The following is a 15,195-nucleotide window of genomic DNA, read 5'->3' as shown; positions in this document are numbered from 1 at the left end:
AATAAGGGACCTGTATGTATTTAGGATGTCAGAATCTCTCAGATCATGATTCATATGTTAGGTACCCAGTCAACAACTTTTGGGATAGAGTTAAGGCACAAAGCTCAGTGAGTGACTTTATAGGATTGTATAAGCATAAACATAAATGTCAACATCAGCCATTAAAACTGTCTATAAATAATCTCGCATTAAAGCAGGCGTCTGATACTAGTACTGAGGAGGCAGAAAGCTTGTACATTCAAGGCCAGCTTAGGCTGCGTAGCAAGACCCCACCTTAATTAAAGCAGATGGAACAGTCTGAAAAGAGATAAAGGTTCATCTGAATTAGTGAGTGTGTTCATGCTTCCTGTTCCTGGTGTGATGGCTGCCCTGGGGAAGCGTGGCAATGATTAGCCACCGTGTGAGATGTTGTGTTAGTCAATACTTTTCATGACTACATGAGGAAGGAATCCCTCTCTCAGAGATTTCAGGCCCTCGTGGTGAGAGAGTGTGGCGCAGGAAGAATGAGAAGACTAGAAGCCTGCACTAGCTGGCTGGCTCACCCGGTTTGCGCCTTTTGTTCTGTGCTGGTCCCCAGCCTGCAGGAAGGAACCGCATCCATTCAGACTCTCCCCAAGGAGGGCTTCCCTAATCCACTCAGCCCTCCCCTGGCCAAAGCTGAACTAACCCATAGTCAAGCATACACACTCCCTGATGTCCTGCTAGTCAAGCATACACACTCCCTGATGTCCTGCTAGTCAAGCATACACACTCCCTGATGTCCTGCTCACAGGTGGAGCAAGGGCATGGATGGTTGTGTTTTCTAGAAATGCATAATTACATAAGATGCTCTCAGAGTATAGTTCTAAGCTCATAGCTGGAGGAAAGTGTAACTGCCATAAGTGTACAAACGAGGCATGTGAATATTTATTTCATACTTCAGTTTTATGAAATTTGAATGTATTTTGCTCTTTTATTATTTTTATGCGCAATTCTTCCTATCGTGGTAAATTTTAACAAGAATTATCAGTACTATAAACTGTTAAATCTAACATTTCAGATGTTGTTTTTGTAAGTATGCGGCTTTTATGCCTCAGAAACTATTAAAGTTTAAGATGCAGTAAGACTTTTGATAGATCCTGTTATATTCTTTAAATGTTTTCTCTAAAATAAAATAAAATATGAAGGTGGAGGATGGATCTCAGTGTGGAGCCCTAGCTTAATATTCACTAAACCCACAACACTGCAACAAGCACAAAGCAGACAGTAAAATGTTGACATTTGTTGAGCTGGTAAAGCTTAAGGCATCCTTTTAACAGCTACACAATACTCTAGAGTGGAGATATTAGTCTGTGCTACCACTATCCTACAGGTGGATATGTACCTGCTTCCCAGTTGTCAACATGGAAATCATAGGCATCTGTGTCTATGTCTTTACATATAGCGTTATTGTTTGTGTGTCATAAATTCCTAGGAGTAGGATTGCAGGACTGGAAAAAATTAATGTGATTTTATTATTTTTTTATTTTTTGGTATTTTCGAGACAGGGTTTCTCTGTGTTGCTTTGGAGGCTGTCCTGGAACTCACTCTGTAGACCAGGCTGGCCTTGAACTCACAGAGATCCGCCTGCCTCTGCCTCCTGGTGCTGGGATTAAAGGTGTGTGCCACCAACGCCCGGCTCAAGAAAAAATTAATGTGATTTCATGCTAACAAATGCTGTTATAAATGGATTTGCCCAATTAATAAAAATATCTTAGATTGTAGAGAATTTGAAAAGCACTCACTCACATGCATTTCTTGTTTGATGCTGACAGGATCTTTGAGGCAGGTAGAGTAGCTGTTACTATTCCCGTTTGACAAAGTGGGGCCAAAGGATGCCTCATGGGTCTTACCGATAGATGCCTGGCTAGACAGGGCTTGACTCACCCTGAAGCAAGTGGTTCCTCGAGGAACCACCCTGAGGTCTTTTTCTGCCTATTGTTTGCTTTGTTAGACCCGCTACAGGAAAGTCTGTGGAACCCATTAAGGGTCTGCCACCAGGAGGGGGCAGTAATTGAAATATATTTGCTGTCTTAAATGTCAACACACACACACACACACACACACACACACACACACACACACACACACACACACGGGCGCCCCAGCCTCTTCTAAGTGGCAGGCCTGTGTTCTTTTCATTTGTGATATGCCAGTTGTAGCTCTGGTTGGTTGGTTTGTTCTATATTGAAATAATTACTAAGGTTTAATATATGCATTTCCTTGGTAGATTTCTGTGTATGTGTGTGAGAGAGACAGAGGGAGAGGGTAAGTTGGAGGGAGGGAGGGAGGAAGAAAGGGAGAGAGAGAGACTAACAAGAGTAAGTTCCAGGAGTTGGGAAAGAGTACACATTTTTGCTTTGGCTCCCTCAAAGAACTTGACATGTCCCAAGTCCAGTTGAGTCTTCTCCTGTGTTTGAGTTGGAGTTACAATTTAAATGGATTAGCCTGGCAGGTATTTCCCAGCAAGGTTTGTTTCTTATACAGAACGTGCCAGAGCCCCGTGGCTACAAGAACATTTAAGGTGGTTTGCACTTTAAAAAAAAGTGTTCAACTACATCATTGCCAGATGGTCACTGGGATGCTCTGCATTTTGTACTCAAAGAAAATATCAACAGAGCATAGCTCCTTAATAGTGCAGCTGTACAGATGCTCATGGCGATTTTAGGCAGTTTTTGAGTGACAAGTCTTTAAACCACAGTGAATACTTTGGCTTCTGCAAGGGTTTGCTTGAGAGGAACAGTGAAAAGAATTTTAGTTTCTCTTCCTCCAAGTGAGTGTTGTTTGCTTAGCTGTCTGTTTGGGAGGTGGGACGAAGTGGCCACTTGAAACCAAGGGTATAAGGGGTGACAAATATCATCAGGGTTTACTCACAGTCGCTAATACGCATCCTAATAAATGGGGCTCAGAAACATCTGTGAAGTAACACTTTTTCCCTTCAAAATGTTGAGTGGTTTTGGAGCAGGAACAGCTGTAGAATTCAGCTGTCTGTTTGTAACCTGATGCTGTGTGGGGCGACGTTTGGATGTAGTTATGTCAGTATCCACAGTGCCATTTTAGATCACAGTAAAGGGCTAGGTGAGTGGTTCCAGCCAGATGGCACCTCTCTCTTCCTTCAATTTTGTAACAAGGCCACAGCTAGCTCTGAATTTCCCCAGGAAGGAGGGGGAGGGGTTGGGGCTGGTGTCACACCCTGCATATTATGTAAACACAGGTTGTACACCTTCCCTTCTGTGAAGAGCAGTGACAGCACGTCGATTTTGATTGACGTCATCCCTGTGCATTCTGCCTACAAATGTGGTGAAGAGGAGCATCCAGAAACCTGTGGAGAACAAAAGTGGGATTTCCTGATACCCCCACCCCACCCCCCAAGGCCTTTGGCAGTCCTTTAGATTTTCAGAAAAGGAAAAGATGTCTCAAGGCAAATGACTAAAATGACTACAAACTTGATGGTTCACAAGACTTTATAGGGTGAAAAGGGTGAGGGCATGGCATGGATTGACAAATACGCACCTTCCATAGCACTGAAAGAGTCTGGGTCAGCCGGGAATTGCCTCTTCTGTAGTCTACACAACATCGAAGCCTTTATTGGATGGCTGGACCTCAGATGATCGTGTTCCCATTTTGTTTTGTGTGACACCCTGGGAGTCAGGTACAGTCCGAGAGCCCCAAGTCCTAATGAGAATGTCGTCACTTCCTGGCTGAGCATCTGGTGATGTTAACCCTCTGAGTCTTGTTTTTTTATAAAAGGGGAATGATGACCTATCCCTCTATGTGGTGGTATGAAAAGCTCAGTACAGATATGAAGCAGGTGCTCATACATGACAGCTGTGCTACATGGTGCAGACACAAAAGACATTGTCTGTACTCTGGTGGATTGCGATGAGAAGACACGGTGTGTATAAAATGTAGTGACAACAGTGGATATATAAGGAATGCAGGCTAGTTTGCGAAACCTTGAGGCCCACAGATTTTTTTGAAGATCAGTAATTTTCAGTTAGTCAAAGATTTTTCAAGGAGAGAAGTAGAAAATATGCAACATGTAGACCCATTAAATATTTTGATGCTAAAATGTTAACATACTGATGTAGAGCTTCAGTCTGCTCAGAACACTGTGGTCAGGCACAAAGGATGGTGTAAGGACCATGTCTACATGGGTGGAAGCCATCTGTGCAGCCACGGGTCAGAACTGAAGAAGTTCGTGCTGGAAGTAATGTGGTAGCATGCTAGCACTTTTGAATGATCAGATAGACTGCCATCTACTGTGTTTTATTTCCTAAGTAAAAAAAAATTCTAGTTTGTGTGGTTGGTCCATTTTTTTTAATTGTTCTCTATCTCAAAAAAAATTTTTCGCCCTGTTGGTATAATAGTACAACTCAAACCTATGCTCAGGGTCAACTGTGTTCTCACACCCATTGTAGGGAGAGTTTGTGGCTAAATAGAAGCCCTTTGAGGACAGGGCCACTAACGGGTCACTAGTCACTGTCATAACAGTTTGGATTTATACTCTTTATGTGCATATTTTGAATCTTTAGACTCTCAGGAACCAAATTCATTATCTCTCTCTCTCTCTCTCTCTCTCTCTCTCTCTCTCTCTCTCTCTCTCTCCCTTCCTCTTTCTCCCTGTGTGTGTGTGTGTGTGTGTGTGTGTGTGTGTGTGTGTGTGTGTGTCCCCTTGCCTCAGCACTCAGCATCCTGAAACCTAGGTCCACAGGTAAGCTCCCCTGCTCAGCTTAGGAACCTAGCTCTTACAAGTCTCACTGTATCAGCAGTCTCAATGTGTCTGGTAAGAGAGGAAAGAACTTCCCTCTTTCCAGCGTTGCTCTTCCCATTCATTTAGTTCCAAGCCAAACAAAATTCCTTTTCAAAAGAAGATACTAATTTTTCCCTGCTCAATGGTTTTTTTAACATAAGAATTCAAGTCTTTTAAACATTTTCTATGTGTGAGTATTTTTCTGAATTATTTAACTTTGTTTTGGCTTTCTTTCTTTCATGAGCAGATAATAAGGACACAATAATTTGTCTATCTGCTTTTACATCCTACTGACGGTTTCTTACTATTTTAGAGTATTAGGGAAATCATTGTATGAATGAAGACTTTCAACTTCCCTAGAATAAGGAGTAAGAAAAAGCAAATATTTATTTCAAGATTGAGATACAGTAATCAGACTTCCTGGGTGGTGCCTTGTTCCAGGGTGAAATGATGTGATAGCCCCCTAATGTGCTTGTAGAGACACAGAGGTTGGGAAGGAAGGGGAGGGTGCTCCTGGCTCCCTGGCATAGCGTCAGTATTGTGAAGCCTGAGGTGCCTTCCGCCTACTGAAATCCTCCACTACAGCTTTCCTGAACTTGCAGTACTCCTTGTCTTGGTCTATCCCTAAGTGATAGATACTTCATTATTTCAACACTTATATGAGTAGGGTACTGTTGATTATATTGTGGCTTGATCCCTGTAAAACATTCTATCCTGAGTTTCATCATGTTGACCTGTGTGATTTTACTTCATTCCATATACCATATAGTTCATCCATTTCTTTATGGTATTATTTATTATACTATAGTTTATGTAGATATCTCATGGTTGAATGGCTATACAATTTTTTAATGTATCTGTTAACTCTACTGGACTCCCTATTAATAAAAAGAAATTATAGATTATTTGGAGGGGCTTCTATTTAAATCATACCATTTATGAATTTGGATGATTTGACTTTCTAATTCCTGTCATTTTAGTTCCATTGCCTTGTCTTTTTTGACTCGCTGGAGTGTCTAGAGTAACAGTTTTTCATGGACTTTAGAGGCAGTGGTCTGAGTTTTCCCCTGGTGTAAGATGCTTCTCATCAGACCATTTCTTGACACCTTTATCCAGTTGAAAGTCTCCTTCTACTTCCTGTTAATTGAGAATTCTGTTTACAAGCAATTATTATATTATATTGAATACATTGCATCTGCTGAATAACTTTGGTTGGTATTTTAGCTACTTTTAATTATGAAATTATGAAAGGAAGATTTTTCCTTTCTTTACAAATAGATTGAATTTGCTAATGTTTTGTTAGGGATTTTACACCTTGTCCACCTAAGTCTGTCCTATGCTCAGCTTTATGTGGAACCCTGTGAATTTTCATATTTTATAACTTTTGAAGATAAGTCACTAGGAACATAGTATTGTTATTGTTCCCGGTGAGCTAAATATTTTTATTAGTATTTCATGATCTTTTAAACATCTTTTACTAAAATTAATTTCATATTCATCCAATTTAACCAATGTAGATTTACAGGTTGATGTTGATATCTGACCTTCCCTTTTCTAAGTTGTTATTGGATTTTGTGTTTCTTACTAGCACTGTTACTCTGTAGTTTTCATACAGTAGAACTCACACATTATAAACATGCAGTTTGATGAATTTTCACTAGTATGTGCTATCATGCAGCCGTAACCACAATAAAGATGCTCATCGTTTCCAACACAGCCAAGCGTCCCTCGTGCCCTTTAGCTGTCCGCTTCCTTCCCTTCATCTCTGGTGTTTTTATGTCTTTAGCGTCATCTTTCCTTGAATGCCATATGAATGCATCCGTGCGGCATGCAGACAGAGATGTTGCCCTTGCACTTAGCACCGAGCTTCTGAGTCACCCCTGTTGTTACATTCTCAGCACTTCATTTTCACATGTAAATGTACTTCCACTGTGTGTATATGCCAGGATTCGTTCATCACTTGCAGTAGCTGGACATTTGGATTTTTTATTGTAATATTGTAAATCAAGCTGCGGTGAATATTGACCTGTGACTCTGGGTGAACACACGGTTCGTTTTTTTTTTAGTATTTAATTTTCATTATATTTTATTACATTTTTTTAGAAAAAAGCTTGCTTTTCATGTCAATCCCAGCTCCCTCTCCCTCCCCTCCTCCCACATCCCCCACCAGTCCCCCTCCCCAGCCTCCCACCCTATCCCCACTCCCTTCCACATAGAGGATGTCCATAGTCTGTCATTTTGCTCAGGGCAGGGTCCAGGCCCTCCCCCAAGAGTCCAGGCTGAGAGAGCATCCCTCTTTGTGTTATGGACACATGAAGTCCATTTGTATGCCAGGGATAAAACTGCCCAGAGCCCCATAGGATGCCCAAGTCTCTTCACTGACTCCCACATTTAGGGAGTTTGGATCAGTCCCCATGCTGGCCTCCCAGCTGTTGGTCTGGGGTCCAGGAGCTCCCCCTGGTTCAGGTCAGCTGTTTCTGCTAGTTTCATCAGCCCATTCTTTACCCCTTTGTTCATCACCCCTCCCTCTCTGTCACTGGGTCCCATGGGTTCAGCTCAGTGTTTAGCTGTGGGTATCTGCCTCTGCTTCCATCAGTCACTAGATGAAGGTTCTAGGATGGCGTATAAGGTAGTTGTCAAACTCATTATCAGGGATGGGCATTTAAGGTGGTCTCTCCATTATTGCTTAGTTTGCTAGTTGGTGTCATTCTTGTAGTTCACTAGAGATCTCACTGGTGCCAGATCTCTCTTCAAACCTATAATGACCTCTCTATTATGGTATTTCTCATCCTGTTCTCTCCTATTCTTCCCTCAACTCAACCTTCTTGCTCCCCCATGACCTCCGGGCTGATCTCCAAAATTTACAAAGAACTCAAGAAGCAAGTCTCCAAAACACCAAAGGATCCAGTTAAAAAGTGGGGTACAGAACTAAATAGAGAATTCTCAATAGGGGAGTCTAAAATGGCTGAGAGACACTTGAGAAAGTGCTCAACATCCCTAGCCATCCAGGAAGTGCAAATCAAAACAACCCTGGGATACCATCTTACTCCTGTCAGAATGGCTAAAATCAAAAACACCAGTTTATGCTGGGAGAGGATGTGGAGAGAGGGGAACACTCCTCCACTGCTGGTGGGAATGCAAACTGGTACAGCCACTTTGGAAATCAGTATGGAGATTCCTCAGGAAAATGGGAATCAGTCTACCACAAGACCCAGCAACTCCACTCTTAGGCATATACCCAAAAGATGCACATTCATACAACATGGACATCTGTTCCACTATGTTCATAGCAGCATTATTTGTAATAGCCAGAACCTGGAAGCAACCTAGATGCCCCTCAACAGAAGAGTGGATAGAGAAAATGTGGGACATTCACACTTAGTTCATTTTTAAAATTTAACTGAAACTACAGCTGATCTCTGTTGCTGGGTGGACCTCACTAACATCACTCAGCATACACCCTCGTCTGTGTTTCTTCTTTTCTGCCTTCTATCTTGCTTGCTTTTGGGGTGCTCTATGTTTCTTTCCTGCCTCATTTAGGTTGGGTGGGCTTTTCTTGTTTTGCTCTCCTAAGTCTGTTTTCCTTTAAACGGTCTTTTGCACTTACCCTTGATATCTTGGCATCCTTTTCACTTACATTCACACACTGAGCAATGTCTCCCCTTTTCCCTCAAGCCGTCCAGGGATCTTAAACTCCTTCAGTTGTGATCTCTTGCTTTTGCTCTGTTGTGCCATGGTTATAGCATTTTAAATTTAATTTTGTTTTGTGTGCATTGGTGTTTTACCCACATGCATGTCTGTGTGAGGGTAGGGTGTTGGACCCCCTGGAACTGTAGTTACAGACAGCTGTGAGCTGCCATGTGGGTGCTGGGGATTGAATGCAGGTTGTCTAGAAGTGCAGTCAGTGCGCTTAACTGCTAAGTCATCTCTGTAGCCCCTGTTTATAATTTTTAATTTCCTCCTATGATTAGACATTGCTCAGTGTTCTTCTGCATACAGTTTGTGCCTGTTTAGGGTTGGACATATGTTGGCTGCCTTCATCACAGCTCAGTGTTCCTGGCTGTGCAGCCCATAGAAATTCCTTAGATGAGAATGGCTTTGGCTTAGATTTTCTTATTTTCTGTTTGCCCCCAAATAACTTTCTATTTGTTTTGGTTGTGAAAGCTAGCTTTGCCAGCCATACAGGTAGATAGAAGAATTTGTTCCCAGTTTTTTTTCTATTCAAATTATAAACTATCTTGTTTTACATGTCAATCCCAGTCCCTCTCCCTTCCCTCCTCCCGTGACTCCCACTACTCCTTACCCCATCCCCTTTACACTCCCCAGGGAGGGTGAGGCCTTCCATGGGGGATCTTAAAAGTCTGTCATATCCTTTGGAGCAGGGCCTAGGCCCTCCCCTGTGTGTCTAGTCTGAGAGAACATGCCTCTGTGTGGAATGGGTTCACAAAGTCCATTTTTATGCTAGGAATAAGTACTGATTTACTACCAGAGGCCCCAAAGATTGCCCAGGCCTCCTAACTGACACCCACATTCAGGGGGCCTGGGTCGGTCCTATGCTGGTTCCCAAACTATCAGTCTGGGGTCCATGAGCTCCTCCTTGTTCAGGTCAGCTGTTTCTGTGGGTTTCACCAGCCTGGTCTTGACCCCTTTGCTCATCATTCCTTCTTCTCTGCAACTGGATTCCAGGAGTTCACGTCAGTGTTTGTTTTGGGTGTCTGCCTCTGCTTCCATCAGCTACTGGATGAAGGCTCTAGGATGGCAAAGTAGTCGTCAATCTCATTATCAGGGAAGAGCATTTAAGGTAGCCTCTCCACTATTGCTTAGATTGTTAGTTGGTTTCATCCTTGTAGATCATTTCCCTAGCGCCAGATTTCTCTTTAAACCTATAATGACTCCCTCTATTATGGTTATCTCTTATCTTGCTATCCTCTATTCTTCCTCCTGGCCCCCCCCAAACTTCCCTCATTCTTTTCTCTCCCCTCCTCTTCTCCCCTTCTCTTTCTTCTAGCTCCCTTTCCCCTCCTCCCATGCTCCAAATTTGCTCAGGAGATCTTGTCCCTTTCCCCTTCTCTGGGGGACCATGTATGCCTCTCTTAGGGTCCTTCTTGTTTCCTAGCTTCTCTGGTGTTATGGGTTGTAGGCTGGTAATCCTTTGCTTTAAAGAAGTTTCCCTGGAGTTTCTCCTCTTATGTAAAATCAACCAGTAGCTCATCATCACTCACTTGTGGGTATTCCTCTGGCTGGTGCAGTCTTCAGTGGTAGCATTTTAAGTTTCAGGGTCTCCGTCTGGATAAAGGCTTCCCAGCTTTAGAGACTCTGGAAATCTAGAGACTAGATCACTTCTCATGCTGCCTCTCTGACAGCATGTCTTTATACTCTAGCTTCCATCTCTCTCAGTCCTTCCTTCATACTGTGTCTCTTTTCTGTTTCTTTATAGGTTTATGTATAATGTCTGTATGTCTACCAAAACACCAGCTCTATTTTCAACTGCATCTAATTTGGCATCGAACTCACTCATTGAGCCTCGTATTATAATTATTGCATTTTTTTGTTTTTAGATTCATTTTGCTTTTTAAAGCTATGACTAGCCATATTTTGTTCATTTTCATATTTGAAGACTTTTCTTTCTGTAAACATAGGTGTTTTCTTTTTGTGTCGAGTCTGTCTGATATTTGCAGTCTCTGAGAAGCCAAGTCTAGGTTATTCTGCGTTATTGCTTCATTCTTACTCAGGGTAGCTGCTTCCTGTGTATGTGTCTGTGTGTGTGAGTGTGTGTCTCTGTGTGTGAGTGTGTGCATGCGCAGGTGTGTGTGTGTCTGCCGCGCGTGTGTGCGTGCGTGTGTGTGTGTGGACTCACTTCTTAATTACCAGGATCTCTGTAAATGAAAATCCTTTGAAACTTGGACAAAGTTCATTATTCTGGAGAGACACTGTACTTGATTCTGCCAAGTGCTTAGAGGCTCTCCCCAACTACCTACTGTCCTAATAGATTATACTAATAGTGTGTGTGTGTGTGTGTGTGTGTGTCCTTACCTCAAGGAGAGTGTGAGTTTGAATTTCTAAATGTACGTTTTCCTCCCCATGTTTTCATCACTTGGCTTTGTTTATGATCCAGGGGAGATTTTTTATTTAATTTTATTTTTGCTTACCCACTGTAGAGTTTACCTTCAGAGGTACTGGCTCTCACACCCTGTTTGTAGACATTAAGCTTCTTTTAATGCACAGCCTCCTCATCTACCCCACACCCAGCAGTCACTAGCCCCTGCCTCCTTGCTTCATGGTTAACTTAACCCTGTGTTCTAGCTTTCTAGTTCTTTCTGACAGTTTAGCAGTGCTCTTTGTGAACTTACCACTTTCTGACACTCAGAAATCCTGAGTCAGAGTTGAAACTGTCCCAATGGGAAGTGACAGTGAGTGAGCTGGATCCTTCTCGGTGCTGTGTTTCCCCTTCAGTGAAGATGTTGGTTCTAAGGGAACACTCACACACCCTCGCTGGAAGCCTCCATTCTGAAGCGCTTCACAATGTGCAGCTTGACCGCTCAGAAAGTTTCAGGTTTTAGAGCATTTGGGATCTGGGGTTTCTCCAGTTAGGGATACTCAATGTCCAAGATGACAAAGACATCCCCAAATCTGAGAAGCTCCAAAATCTGATACAGTTCTGGTCTCAGGGATTTAAATTGGTTTCCACAAGTGTTAGATTTATCTTTAGAAGACTTTGTCTTCTTTTTTGATCCATTGAAGTAGTGTTATAAAAACAAAACAAACAAACAAAAAAAACCCCACAAAACCGTTCAGGGCTGGAGAGACGGACCAGCAGTTAAGAGCACTTGTTCTAGAGGACCAGAGTTTGATTCCCAATGCCCACATGCAGCTCACAACCATCTATAACTCTAGATCCAGGGGATCTGATGCCCTCTTCTGACCTCCAATGTGTGCAGACATACATCCAGGCAAAGTACCCATACATATAAAATAAAACGTAAGTGGATAACTGAAACCTTTTAAGAATAAGTCACTTGTTCACTTGCTTTTCAAGAAATGCTGATTGAGTCTCTTGTCTTTATGTGTTGGGAACAAATAAATCACTGGTTAATGATACCTACCTTTGCTGAGCTTACCTCTAGTTGGAGGGATAGACAGTTAGCAAGATAAAGTGTAGTCTATGTCAGAAGTAGTTGAGAACAGTTGAACTCTGGCAGTGGTTCTCAACCTTCCTGATGCTTCCTTTGACCTTAATATAGTTCCTCATGTTGTGGTGACCCTCTAACCATAAAGATATCTCATTGCTACTTCATAAATAATTTTGCTACTGTTATGAATCATAATATAAATATCTGATATGCAAGATATCTGATATGTGATCCTTGTGGGGGTCATGACCCATAGGTTGAGAACCACTGGCTTATAGGAAGATTGGGAGTTATTATCTTCATATTTTAAAGAACATCCCTAAGAGGTTTCGGAGCTCTACTTATATTAAGGTTCATCCATAAACTGTTCCATAAACATTATATCACTACACCATAATTAATTCTAACTTGAAGTAGTGATTAATGTGTCCATTCATAGAAGTTAATAAATTGTAACATGAGTGTTTTATAGATCTTTGGGCCTCTCTACTTAAAAGGTAATAAGGCGTCAAGAAGATGGCTAAGTGGGTTGATAGTTTGCCACACAACCATGAAGACCTATGTTCGACTTCCCAGAACTCATGTAAAAAGTGGGTATGGCAGTCTGTGTCTGTAACCTACCTCCAAGGGTGTAGAGACAGGCAGATCCTTGAAGTTCTCTGGCCAGCCTAGCCAAATTGATAAACTCTAGGTTCAGTTAAAGACCCTGTCTCAGTAATAAGGTGAAAAGAGATTGAGAAAAGATACCCAATAGATACAAACTTCAAGTACACACACACACACACACACACACACACACTCACGCACACACGCACTCATGTATGCACATAAAAATTGAATAAAATGCTGATGGCAATAAAACTCCACCTATATGGTAGCAAAAAACGAGAGATTCCTCAGGTTTGAAATCTAGCATTTAATGGGAAAATAACTCATTTCTTTCTATTCATCAAGCCCCGCAAACCCAAAGACAAACAAAATATTCAGCAACCACTAAATGCTCTAAGGAACTAATTGTCTGTTATACCCGACTCACTAGATCGGTTCTGAAAGTCCCCACTGGTGAAGATATAATAGGCTATTCATTCTTTTAGTACAAAAGCTGACAAACAGGTCAGAAGTAAGCAAAGGAGAACAAAGAGAGGAGTGAGTCCTTTACAGGCAGCGGCAGAGGACACTGGGGTGACAAGCAGCAGGCTCCATTTCTAAAGGAGCACCGCTAACCTGCCTGGCAGACACAGCCCTGTAGACCAGTAGCAAAGGACCATTTATAGCCCAGTTCCCACGAGGGCACGGCTGTGCTCTGCACGGCATATCAGCTGAGGGACAGAGAGTTTATTGTTGAACAATGGTACCAGCTACCCGCAGGAAGTAGGGCGAATGTCTGGGTTAGTGACACGAGTGACTTCATTGATCTGACCTGGGTAAGTATCAGACAAGACTCTGAGGAGGAAGAGTCATTGAAGGTTATTTATGACTTTCTATGTTTTTGCTATTTTAGTAATGAAAGCATTACCCAAGACGTTTCCGTTTTTAATGTTTATGCTGAGATTTTGCTTCAGGGAGCAAGCTTGACGGGAGCAAAATATCCACCTTCCTGTGAGGACAAAGGACTCTGAGATGCCTCGGTCACTGCAGGGGACTCTAATTGTAAAGCTAACAGCTGCTTGTTTGGAAAAGGTTCAGAAACTCTTCCTTTGTTTTTGGATCACCAATAATCTGAGAGAAAGCAGCTCTTAGTGTTTTGTTGTTTATCTGTGTTTTCCCAACCTGTGTGCCAGGGTGCTCTGGGAGGGACATCGTACTAAAGTCTGAGTGCCACTCTAGGCTTGGCAGCAGACGTCTTCCATCATGAGGGACGCCTGCACAGCGTTGTGCCAATGGCAGTTGGAAGCAGGTCGTGCTTCCGCGTTAAACATGCCACATTCCTTCTGATGACCTCATCGCACGGCTGAAGCGAGTTCTGCAAGTTGCTTGTCGAACAGGAAGTGAGGGGGTAGGAGTTACGCTGATGGTGCAGTCTGAGGTTCTGCAATACTAACAGATGGAGAGACGCTCCATTAATAAATTACTACAAGGTTATTTAACGAAGGAAATAAAAATAGTGTTTCTTACTGTGTGTGTTTTTCCAGCAGTGACTAAGCCATTAGTACATAGTTATGTTTCTGTTTGGATTCAAACAATGTAACAAACAGCACTATTAAGTATTTGTATTTGTCTGAGACAAAATACAAATATTGAAGTATTCACTGCTTCTCTAACGAGCTTCAAACACTGTTTGGGAACCTTTAATATATGTATGTCTCACCCCATGACACCCACATTCAGTTTTGAATTGATTGTTTTGTTTTGTTTAATGTATTATGTAAGTCTGCATGTTGGTAGTATAGATTATTATTTCAACTTTGTAATAAATGATTTTCTTTTATTTGAAGTTCTATGTTTTTAAGCCAGTCCTCTAAGGACATAGATTTCTCACAGCTTCCCTTTCATTAGCCTGTCTGTTCAGACTCTTCGCACAGCCTGCTTGTTTACATAGCCAGAAGTTTCGTAACTACACTCCTGGAAAGTGGTTCCCAGGACCAAAGAATAGGAACTTTCTAACACCTTTCTTATACAGATGGGGAGGGGGAGGGGATAAGAGTGACAAGCTGTCCCTTATAGAGATTATTTCGGTTTTTTTGTTTTTTCATTGATAGCACATGTGACTACCTCAGCAAAATAAGAAATGCCTTGGGGAATTCAGTCATGGGCACTCAGAGTTGTGAACCAGCCAAGGGTGTTCCTCTGTCCCAGCCACAGAGTAAATCCAACACCAGTGAGAAAGCTGGCTAAATCTGTGCTGGGCAGAAGTGGCTGGGAGGCCCCACTGCAGAAACTGCAGCGGAATCTAGGGGTTGCTGAGAGCACCATTTGAGAGATGCCACATAGGAGAGAGGAAAGCCGTTGCTAGGAAACTTGCTCAGCTTTTGGCGCACTGCAGGCTCTCAAACCATGATCCTCCTCAACAGGTTAGCTGTGGAGAAGAGGGATGTGGCACAGTTGCTGTAGTGCTTGCCTTGCATACACAAGGCAATTCATTTGGCACCATCACCAAATAAACCAGGTGTGGTGGAACATGCCTGTCATCAGAGGCAGGGGCATCAGAAGGCCAAAATCTGGGCCTGAGATGGTGGCTTAGTTCTATGTTGCTAGTCATTCAGGTAAGCATGAGGGCTGAGTTCAAGCCTCCAGGACTCTTTTTAAAAGCTGGGCATAATAGCATGTGTCTGTAACCCCAGTGCCAGGGCAGAG

The 15,195-nt window shown here is 42.5% G+C and overlaps 1 protein-coding gene and 1 long non-coding RNA gene across 4 annotated transcripts in view; both read left to right on the top strand.

Annotated features, from left to right (window-relative positions):
• The window catches only part of Bach2 (BTB domain and CNC homolog 2), a 341,086-nt gene that overhangs the window by 107,010 nt on the left and 218,881 nt on the right, over window positions 1–15,195 (top strand). The window lies entirely within an intron of this gene.
• Window positions 12,697–14,329, top strand: LOC121137817. Its single transcript, XR_005875093.1, has 2 exons — window positions 12,697–13,325; window positions 13,403–14,329. It is a non-coding gene; the product is annotated as an uncharacterized LOC121137817 (long non-coding RNA).

This window comes from Mesocricetus auratus, unplaced genomic scaffold (genome assembly GCF_017639785.1).
Source record: "Mesocricetus auratus isolate SY011 unplaced genomic scaffold, BCM_Maur_2.0 Super-Scaffold_6730, whole genome shotgun sequence".
Classification (NCBI taxonomy): Eukaryota; Metazoa; Chordata; class Mammalia; order Rodentia; family Cricetidae; genus Mesocricetus; species Mesocricetus auratus.
The sequence above is the reverse complement of the archived record's forward strand: the minus strand, read 5'-3'. Positions and strand labels throughout refer to the sequence as shown.